The 11,010-nt window shown below is 39.6% G+C and overlaps 1 protein-coding gene and 1 long non-coding RNA gene across 5 annotated transcripts in view; one reads left to right on the top strand and one right to left on the bottom strand.

The window, feature by feature from the left end:
• Positions 1-11,010, top strand: part of LOC149079894 (potassium/sodium hyperpolarization-activated cyclic nucleotide-gated channel 3-like) — a 400,253-nt gene that overhangs the window by 320,420 nt on the left and 68,823 nt on the right. The gene's annotated exons all lie outside the window — the stretch shown is intronic.
• The window catches only part of LOC149079895 (uncharacterized), a 226,263-nt gene that overhangs the window by 204,251 nt on the left and 11,002 nt on the right, over positions 1-11,010 (bottom strand). The window contains exon 2 of one of the 2 annotated variants that reach the window (XR_016193702.1): positions 6,054-6,133. The exons of the other annotated variant lie outside the window; for it this stretch is intronic. This is a non-coding gene — a long non-coding RNA (uncharacterized LOC149079895). The remainder of the gene's footprint in view (positions 1-6,053; positions 6,134-11,010) is intronic. 2 annotated transcript variants of the gene reach the window in all.

The raw sequence follows: 11,010 nt of genomic DNA, 5'->3' as shown, positions 1-11,010 counted from the left end.
TTCTATACATTTCCGGGGGGGGGGGGTACACTAGCAACCACGGATTATAGAAGGCACGCACACCTTCTACGCATTTCAAAAAGTAGGCGTACTTTCCACGCATTTTTAGGAGTACGAAAAGCGTACTTGGGGAGGCAAGCCTCAGGGCACGCACACCCTCCGAGTACACGCATTTTTTAGGGATAAGCAAGTCTCCTACGCACTTTAACGCGAACGTTTCCTACGCATTTTTAGAGGCATGCAAGTCTCTCACGCACTTCAACGCGTACGTCTCTTATATAGATAGTGAAGATCACCTAAAGAAATATTTACAAAGCTCCAGATAGAATAAATTGCAAGCAGTGAGAGAGTCATATACAAATACAAATACAACGCCACAACAGGCAAATTGCCCAACGAGGTGGCTGACTTAAGAACATCATGGATCCCCGAGCCCCTACCTACTACTGCTACACCACACATGCACCCACCCCCCCCCCCCCGTGGAACCCCCCAACGAATCGGTACATGCGGGAATGTGCGTGTACGTGTAGTGCAACCTGACGTAAAGTTTGTTTCTGTGTAATGCTTGTTATGTGTAGTGCTGTCATCTGCCCCCAGTTTTACTAACTATGAGTGAAGTGTTACGGTTGAATGATTTATCGTTGTAGGACTGTTGCTCTCTGTGGCGAGACTTTTTAACGGGGAGATCGGCTCGCATTTGCGCCTTGAAGTTGGGAACCACAGAAAACCAACTTCAGCCGACCACCACTGTGGGGTTCGAACCCGGATCCTCGCATCACGAGTCCGGCACTATAACCACTCGACCACCACAGCGGCGGTCATATGTCGAGTATGAATGAAGTTCCAGGCGAAATTTTCAACGGCAATTTCTGTAAATGAGGTAGTCGCGAAATTGTTGCCATTCCGTGAGATGGATCTGCCAAATATCAGCGGTAGAGATCAAAAATGTCTCATAACTTAATATCTTATCTCATACATTCGATTTTTCTTATCCGTATGAGCTATCACTAAAATTAAGAACTTTAGATCCCTTTCCACGATCTAATGACTGATCATTCTACGACCTCAAGTCTTGGTACATCTGAATATAATTACAGAAAATTATCTCCCACGCAGATTATATTACCATTAGAATTCTTATTATTTCAATTCCACCCACTCCCACTTCTTAGTTTTCTCCTCTAGACATAAACCATTCATTTTAGTTCCTCAGCAGCAACCAGTAAATCACAGTCCGAATACACCTTAATTGCGGAAAATTTTGTACGCGGAATGCATATCGATCTTTGCGTGAGGGAGACAGAGGAATATGAGCCATTAAAATGGTTTTGTAATGGACTTTTAATGGCCCCGATATCGGTGGCCCAATTTCCAATTTTCTCCCCACACCCCGTTCCCGATCCTTAGCTAATCCTTGCGTGCGTATGTAATAGCCTTAAATGTGCCTCATTCACCTGAGACAGTTGTTTTATCCAGTTGGAAAATACCTTCAAGATCAATTTAAGCTACTTTTGGGGGGGACCGTGTTTGTGTTTGAGACATCGGGAATGTTCATGTTAAGTTTTACGTAAAAGGGGGAGGAGAGAAACCTCGAAGCGATCAAACCGTTTGGCACGATCACAGAAAATGGCTCTGGGAAGTTTTTGCTTTTGATTGAAGCAACTCTTCGGCCTTCTCCATCACAATCTTCTCCCACCGTAGTGTGTGTTACTGTTGTATGTCTTCTCTCATTTATCCCTCTCTCCTAAATTGAATTTTCTCTCGAAGGTTGAGCAACCAATTCACGTCCTCTCTGCAGGAGCAACATTCATTCAAAACTCGAAAGAAAGATATGCATAATATTTATTCCAACAGAAACGATTTTGCTTAGATTACACCGTATATGTGACTTCGTTCTCAAGGAATTATTACGTGGGTGGGAAACGTAAAGCGTTATATTCAAATTCTCCCCATTCGATAATTCTTCTCCAGATTGAATGGATTTGGATTAATCTTGAGCACACACACACACAGACTTACGTGAACACCGATCTATTCAATGCGGTTTCATCAATTCGCATAAAACGACTTTATCCAGACTTTTCGAAAAATTTAATGAGATTTTTTTGGGATGGGTTTCCCATAATTAGAATTGAATGTGTATCGAAATCGCGAAGCTCTTCTATATGATATATCTATGAAAAGTTTAAGTATGACTAATATGAGTTGAAGTATTTCTGACTTTGAAATTTAAATTTGCAAACAACGCACACATTGGGTGAAAAAAACAAATTTTTGAATATTTATCAAAACAGAAATGTATCCTACTGCCGGCCCAACATCTTAGCCTCAGCTGAAATACCTTCCGCCACCTATCGAATGAAACTGTAAAAATTCTTCAATTGATAATAGCAACAGGTTTTTTGAGTGGTGCATGACATAAAAGAAGCAATATAATATGATATTAGTTGATGTGCAGGAGTTCCATAATTAAAAGACCCTATTTTAAAGTAGCCTACAGGCGAAACAAGTCATCAGTAAAGTGTAAAATTCAAATAATCTCTGAATCTGAATATCGCGGTTTGTCGGTGAAGTAATTGCCTGAAATTCCTAAACTTCAACATGAGGAGGCATGCCCAGGCATCTTTGGCAATGTTTCTTACATATGTTTGTAACAGATGGCGCCACTACATCAGTAATGAACGCAGCAATTGTTTTCCAACAAAAACAGAATCATTTTTAAAATATGCATAAATTTTTATAATGGTGCTCTTCAACGGGGTGGTGTTTGCTTACTATTAGGCATTGAGCGTTATTTCACTCATTTTGTTTGTTTTTTAGTTGGAGATGAAAGATATTGTCTAATTTTTAATAATTTACCCCAGGGCCGTCTTAACGCACGACATGGAGTGCCTCTATGTACACCACTCGTTTTGGGATCAGGTGCTATGGTAAATAGCAGGTGTTGCTTGGGCAAATGTCTCATTTTCCCACGTGGAAATTCAAACAATTCACAACGGTCACATGATTTTAGGGACCTACAATGAGGCCTTTCCCACATCCCCCTCCCGCACTCCGGAGGCGTATTTGTAGTTTTGCCCCTCTGTGCTATACATATTTCGCCACCCTTCACGCATTCTAATCTATTTTTCTTGAGTCTACTCATTCTCCCCAAATTAGCCACCCCGGACTGCTGAGCCTCTCTCCCACACCGTAAATATGTCTCTGTATCCAAGTCACTCTTTCGGTAGTTCACATGCTTTCACACACTCTGTGGGTCACTGTTTTCATCCCCTTGCTCACCCGGTCACCCTTTTGGTACATACTTGCTCGTTGTTTTGGTCAGATAAATTTCGCATTAGTGGAAGACATCCGCGAATAAGCCTCATCACCATAGGCGGCGATAGACTTGAAAGCCTGGGGGAGGGGGCACGATGACGATTGATGGGAGCATAATGATGATGATGATGTGATGTCGTATATACGCATATACATTAGATTAGTCATCTCCACCTGACGCTGGGAAGGGGAAGCAATGCCCCACCCGTATCTCCGCCCATGTTCATCGCTTAAATAGCCCCAGAAAACTCACTACTGTGTCCCCAGCTGAATGAAACGCTTAAAAAAAGTGCAGTTATCTCTGCGAATAATTGCAACCAATTCAGTTAAAATTTTGTAGACGAAATTTTCTGAAATTATTTTTTCACCACACTCCTGATTTAACACCCCTCCGTTTAGTGCGCCGTCTAGTGGCTTCTGGGGCCGCCTATGGTTTCATCGCAAATCTTGTTCATTTTAAGGTGCATTTATCACCCCTATATATATATATACATTTTTTTTTAATAGTGCACCAGCCCTTTTAATGTATCTTTTATCACACCTCCATTTCAAGGAATACCTTTGATAAACTTTCACTCGGCAACATCGTATCTCACTAAGGATACACATAACGGAATACAGATACTGGTCACATGTGCAATAAAACAGGCATAAAATAACTGTAAAAAGTAAAATAACGGGCTATTTAAACTGGGTGTTGCAGCAAGAACGAAAAGAAGTAGAAATAGAAGTCGAGGAAGAAGTCAAAGTCATGGGCGGAGATACGGGGGGGGGGGGACGTGGGGGCAATGCCCTCCCCCCAGCGTCAAAGGTGGAGTCGACAGATATAATGTATATGTGTATATGAATTGACATCATCATCATCATCGTGCCGCCCCCCCCCCCCAGACTTCCAAGTCTATCTCCGCCGATGGTCAAAGTTCAAAAGAAATAAAAACTTTACCATTGATTCTGAAATATAAATAATACAGGAGGAATGATCAGCAAAAAGAGATGAACATAATAATTTAATAATATTTATGATATGTGACTGTAACAATAACATCTCAGTTCCGATATATTTTCCATATCGGGAAATATAAGACTATCGCAATTTTATACGGTATCAATCAAGATTATCTCAATGGGTAGAAATTGACGCATTTCTTTGTTGTACTGAAAGGAATTCACTCTCAAATAAAATATTCGACGAAATATCCGAGATAAGAAATTTTGATTTCTGAAATTTTTCCTGACTTTTGTGATCTTCAGACTTGTTAGTCCTAGCACCAAATAAATTTTTTAAAAAAATCAATAACTTTAATGACAGATACAAATTTATGTGTTACAGAGCAAATTCCTTTCAGTACAATATAAGACACGAATTTCGCTTATCTACTCGTATATTTCCTGACTGATATCAGTATAGAAAATTTAATTTCTACATATCGCCAAATTTTCATTCCACGGTCTTTTCCCTGTCTGAGCTGAATTTTTTTTTCATTTTTTATTAATCGTGTTGCATATTTTCTTTTACTGTTATTACTTTCTCTTTTTTTTTGGAGATATATAGATAGAACTGCTTTCTTACAACACCGGCACTTACTCTCTCACAACAACCAGCAAAGAACCTTCCTTCCGTTACCTTAAAAAAGGCATAGTGGTGTCGGAAAAAATTAGCAAATATTTATAGCAGTGTTCCCCTTGCCCCGTGCTCGCAAGTATCGAATCACTCGCGTCGTTATCCCCATGAAGACAGCCATCATCTCGATGCAACGCACAAGCCATTTGACTCAAATGTATAGCTGAATCCAATGACTCTAGGGAGAAAAATTTCGCATGCGCCCAGTAGCACATAATGGCCGGAGACCGCAACCTGGGATTTCAAAAGAAGTGTAAAAAAGATTTTTGTGGCAAGAAGAAGAAGTTGGCATGTTAGGTGGGAGAGATTTGGGAATAGCCTAAATACACAATATATACAAAATATATATACGCAGCGCATCCACTGTGACGGGAAACAAAGAAACAATGCCTCCGTCGATAGTATTGCGCAGTTTTGTTCCCCTTTCCTGTATATACTGTATATACTCTGAAATCGGCAACCAGATACAAAATTGAAAAGAAAATCAAGATTTCAACATTCAAAAAATTTCGGGCTTGACACAACGAGCAACACCTGCTGAGTTGTCTGCTTCCGAATTTGCAAGACGGGTGGAAGCAATACTTGAAGAGAAACATGCTTACAACAGTGCAATTAATCATCATTACGCTTCTCTCATGGTTAGAAAATTTGACGGCAGATGGCAGCAATTCACATAACAAGCATTACACAGAAACCAACTTTAAGTTAGGTTCATGTACACACATTTTGCATGTACCAATTCGTTCGAAATTCCGTAGAAGAATGTTCACCAGGTGCATGTACGGTTAAGTAGTGGTAGTAGCTACTTAAACACATAACAAGCATTCCGAGAAACAAACGTTTGATTCGCAAATCATGCAGATATAGCTAGAAGCAGAAAAAATTTGAGGTTCAAATTTGAGAATTGAAATTTGTCTCAACTTCACTGCTCGAATGCGAGCCGATATTTCCGTTAAAAAGTCTCGACACAGAGCGCAACAAGCCTACAACGGAACAATAATTTAATCATTACACTTATTTCATAGTTTGAGAAATTCATGACAAATGGCAGGACTACAACAAGCAATACGCAGAAACAAACTTCACGTTAGGTTCACAAAAAATACTTCACCTCTTCCACCATGGTCCAGGATTTCTTCGACCACCTGCTTATATCGCTTCATTGTGACAGAGTGGGGGGGATCACGTGATCTGGTTAGGAGGAAATAAGAAATTGAAAAAAAAATTCCTCAGAGAGAGCATAGCAAGATACTGTACATAAGACAAAAATTCGTGAATCGACAATTTTTATTTCATGTTTAGAGAGACAGGTGGCAGCAACATGTTTTAATGTTGAAACACGCACAACTCTGACAACGTAAATAAGTTTAGGGCTCACACATGCACCCAGAACTCACGTTCCGGCATGTACCAATTCATTATAAATTTCCCGGAGGAATGTTAACGAGATGCATGTATGGTTGAGTAGCAGATAAGGATCGGCTTTTGTTAAGCTTCCACCATAAATCCGAAAACACTCAACCGAACTTTATTGAATAGACAGAAATATTCACAAGGTAATCATCTTTTATACAAACATTAATTATCTCCATAAGTCAAACTACGTCCATCCCCCCCCCCCCATCCAAAGTAAGTTTTCTCGAATCTTCGCGGTCTTCGAATATCGGGAGCTAATGCTTCCGGAAGCAAGAGAGAGGTCTATTTGTAGATCTTACTATACACACACACACACACACACACACACACATACTCTCCATCGCAGATTATTCGGCCAGTAAGTATTGACCCGGAAACTACTTAATGACACAGCGATGTCGTAACCGAGGGTAACGGAACCGAAATCGGGAACCCGCCAGAATCCGGGATAAGCACGGAGCATAGTAGAAGGAGCGAGAAGGCATTAGTATGGAAATATCTGGTCAAAGCTCCTTATCTTTTGGGAGGTGATAGGAAATTTCTCTCACACTTCCGTTAAATCGCGGATGTATCTTCCAGCTGTCTAAGACGTGCCTACTGGACGGATATCCGGCAGATGAATGACCACAGTCTTCTACCCGAAGACGTCTTTAATCTTCTCGGAAGAGTGGCCTTTGCGGACAATTCGCGGGCCCTTTTATTCTGAGATTAATGTAGATCTGTGGCTTGTTTTAAGAGCACCATTTGAATAGTTTGGAATATCAGCAATTTTCATACGGGAAAATATTTTTGGGGAATTTTTGGCTGTTTATGAAACTTTATTTAGTTCTGTTTTCTCTGGGTTTATTCAGTTTCGGTGATCTGTTCCAGTCTAGTGTTATTATAATTCCAGAATGAAGAAGAATTTGTAAGCTGATATCAAGCTGGTTCTTTTGTTTAAATGGCTCTATGCCAGGAAACTTCTTATTGATGACTCTATCAAGGGAGCAACAAGATTTAAGTACTGCCTACTTCACCCCCACACACCAACTCTGCCCACATCGCTTCAAGCAATTTACTGCCCATCACAAGTTGTGTTGGAAATGAAAGCGCCATCTATGGGTGGTCACCTCGAGCTCACTAGGGAAAATATCTTGTTTCTATATTCTTCCCCCGGCGTCGAATCTAGGACCTGACTGCAGCTTTCACGGTGGTAGACTAGCCTCTTACCACCACATCAGTCTAGCGCCAGATTTAAAGAGTGACATCGTATTTGTCCACTGTCTTTTGTGAGTGGATATTCGGCTGTTTCAGATACTGGATGACCGGATGAGTCTGTGTCATAGAAGCAACACATTTCCGATCCAAACATACAAAGCCCTTGCGCTACGGTGCTCATAATGTACTTGTCTTCTATTTCTTAATCTTGATCATATTCATGGAGTATCGCTTCGATTTCAGGAGCGGTGAACTTCATTAAACCCTTCTCTACCGATTTCCGAATGTCAATTGATTCTCTAATTTCTTCTGTGTCCACATCAGTGGAATATTCCCCAACCGCCTGCTTTGTTGACGTAACAAAGCCTTACATATCATTCTTGGCTGAATCCGTAGAATTATATGCGACCTCGGGCACATATTGTGGCCAAAATTTCTTCCAAAGCTTTGATTTTGGAAAAACAATTTTTCCAATAGATCTCGTTTGGCTAATGCTTCATAAACCATGTGACAAATTTTCCAATATAGTGGCACGAAATTAACACGTAATAACAAAGTTAACATCACTTTACACGAAGATGAAAAAAGCGCCAATCGAGGGAAGGGGCAAGAGAAAAAACTGGTTTGCACAGCTTCAGCTTTCTTGAGTACTCTCGAGGTTATAATATTGCTATCAGCTTAAAAACGTCAAGTTATACGTTTGGTACACATTCGGTGAATTGGGCAGGATTGAAACTGACGTCATCAATTTTTAATGTATTATAACTTCATAATTATTTGTTTGCATCAAAAAACTTGAAGCACTTATTGGTTTTTCAAAAGCAATCAAATGTGCGGGTAATCATTGGGTGGTCTATATTATCCTCCCTGTAGAGAACGTTATGGTGTTCAGGAACGTTACCCAGTATCCATAGCATGTTTCTACTGCCAAGGTTACCTTCTGAGTTCCTGAACGAAAGCACGTTTCAACCAATTCTGGAAAATAATTTCTGGACTTTCAAATACAACCGGGAGAAAAATTTTACTTTCCTGTACTTTCTACATATTTTTTCTACCTCTTCCGTTTAACTTGCAATCATTTATAGGCCGCTTTCACAGTGCCCGTCTTAGATATGTTTCACTGTATTTGCAGTGAATGGGCTTGAGTGTAATCTATCTTTCGCAGAGGGCAACTGAAAAACAAGGGGAGGGGGACATTTCTTACTCTGCCGTTTTGAGGCAAGCATTTATCCAAGTATAACCACAGTCTCAGGGTTAAGGCCCTGATTGTGAACACGAGGCTACTTGGATTTTATAAAGCCATCGTTATATAATATTTTTTAGAAGTTAAACTTCTATAGCGACATAACAGTGGAAGCGACGTATAAGAGAGAATTTTTGTGAGGGGGGAGCCTTTTTTTTTTTTACAAAACCCGTTCAGTAGAATAACTGATTGCATGATGAAGCAGAGGGGGTTGTGAAGGTGATGGTGTGTCAATGCATATTCGGCTGTGTAAGAAGCTCTCTCTCTTGTAACCCATTCGCGCTATTAATATATCGGTATATTTCGCACCCGAATGCAAGTTTTGTGACGTCGGATTGATAGGTCGTAATTGGCTGCGATGTGCAACCATAGCTCTTCACTTTTGTTTTCTTTTTTGTTACTCTCCACTCCTGTACTAGACCCCCTATACTAGAAGTCAATCCCGATAACTCCCCCCCCCCCCCCTCTGATTTAGAGCGAACCACGCTTATCACCAGAAATTTTTAGTAAACAAATGTGCCACATATGGAATTTACAGCGGGTTCAATTATGATTTCATATGACGCCGAACTCGTTAGAATTTTACGTGTAGAATAGTGTCTTGGGGTTTAAGGGGACAATTAGATCAAGTGAGTCAGGTTGAGGGGAGGGTTAAAAAAATAAGGGGTCAACAGGATCAATTTTATTTAAAATTAATTTTAAAATTTCGAAATTCAATTTTAAATGATCAAAATTAAATTTAATTGAGGTGAGTCTAGTCGTGTCAAACCTAGAAGTTTCATTTCTATCGCGCGAGATTGTCACGCAATCTTATCTATCCTAATTTTGTCTGTCTCTCCTAAATCTGGGTCTCATTTAACTAATATTTACGTACATATATTATGTATATTTATACATATATTATTATGCAAAATTTTATACCGACTTACGTGGTTATCGTCTGTCCCAACTATCGAATAACTTCGGGGTATCATTGTATTCCGTTCCAGGTTTAGTAATTTCTTTAGAGAGGGTTTCTTTCATCTAGAATGTTATTTAAAAATATGCTGTGGTTGTATTTTTACAGATTAAACCAAGAATAAATTAAAAGTTGGAAAAATTGATTCTTCTGAAAAAACTTTCTTGAAAAATTTCGATCCTTAATTTTGTTGGAAGTTAGCGAATTCCACTCTTTTTGCAGAAAACAAATTCGGATTCCTTTTATCCGTGAATACTTTTACGAGAATTTCGGTTGAACTAATTAGTGAATCTATTTATCCAGGCATCGTGAGAGGAGTTCTCTCATTCTCTCAGCATTTAATTACGTTAATAAGCAGCATCTTGACGTTAGCAAGATGGTTATCTTATCTCCTTGATGGCTAAAGGTGAGGAGATATTGTTCAAGAAAACCCCCCTTGATGACTCCAGTGTTATCTGGTACTCTGGTACTTTTTGAATGGGATCAACTAATGAAAGAATGCGAGATAGAGAGGGAAACGTGTGGGATTTTTCCGGTTTCAACGCGCTCCTGGGATTTCTTCCGGTTCACGTTGGTTTAATTAAAAGGCAGCGTTGTCTAAATTGGAAGTTACACCGGATCAAACGTATTCGAGGAATCAGTAAATTCGAGTATAAGAATTGATTAAATGGCGGTTCATACCTAACGAATAAGTTTCTGTCGGAGGAGATTCAATATACTGGAATATATATTAATGAATTTAAGTGCACATCTTTTTACTTGTCTGTGTCGTCTTTATTTGTAAATGGGTAAATAGGCTCGATGGTTGAGTTTTCAATATTTTCAATATTTAGCCTTTTTTCCATTCTTCGTTGAATTGAAGGAATGAGTCGAGAATCTTGAGAAGCACTCTCTGAAATGAGGATACTTCTCCATTGAGATGTCTATCCTCCTTTTATATAGCATGTCGAATATTTGAGAATAATATCACCGGAGGGAGATCTTTTGTGTGCGTCTCGGATGCCTTGAAATTTAAAATTTCGGTACGGCTGTCGTAAACTTCCAATACCATGCAAGAAACTTCACTATCCTGTTATATTACAGCACTTGACTGCATCATAAACTGATATGAGCTTGTTCAAAGTTCAAAGTGTTATTCATCACTCGTAAAAAAACGAAGATCCTCCATCGATTCAACTTCATCATTTTTAATACATTACTTGATTTTACTCGGGATAAACCAACCAGCCAATTCACTGGCCTTAAAAGTATGCT

The sequence above is a fragment of the Pholcus phalangioides genome, unplaced genomic scaffold (genome assembly GCF_987345545.1).
Source record: "Pholcus phalangioides strain wild (caught in Gottingen) unplaced genomic scaffold, Ppha-v1.0 ptg000012l_1, whole genome shotgun sequence".
Lineage (NCBI taxonomy): Eukaryota > Metazoa > Arthropoda > Arachnida > Araneae > Pholcidae > Pholcus > Pholcus phalangioides.
The sequence above is the reverse complement of the archived record's forward strand: the minus strand, read 5'-3'. Positions and strand labels throughout refer to the sequence as shown.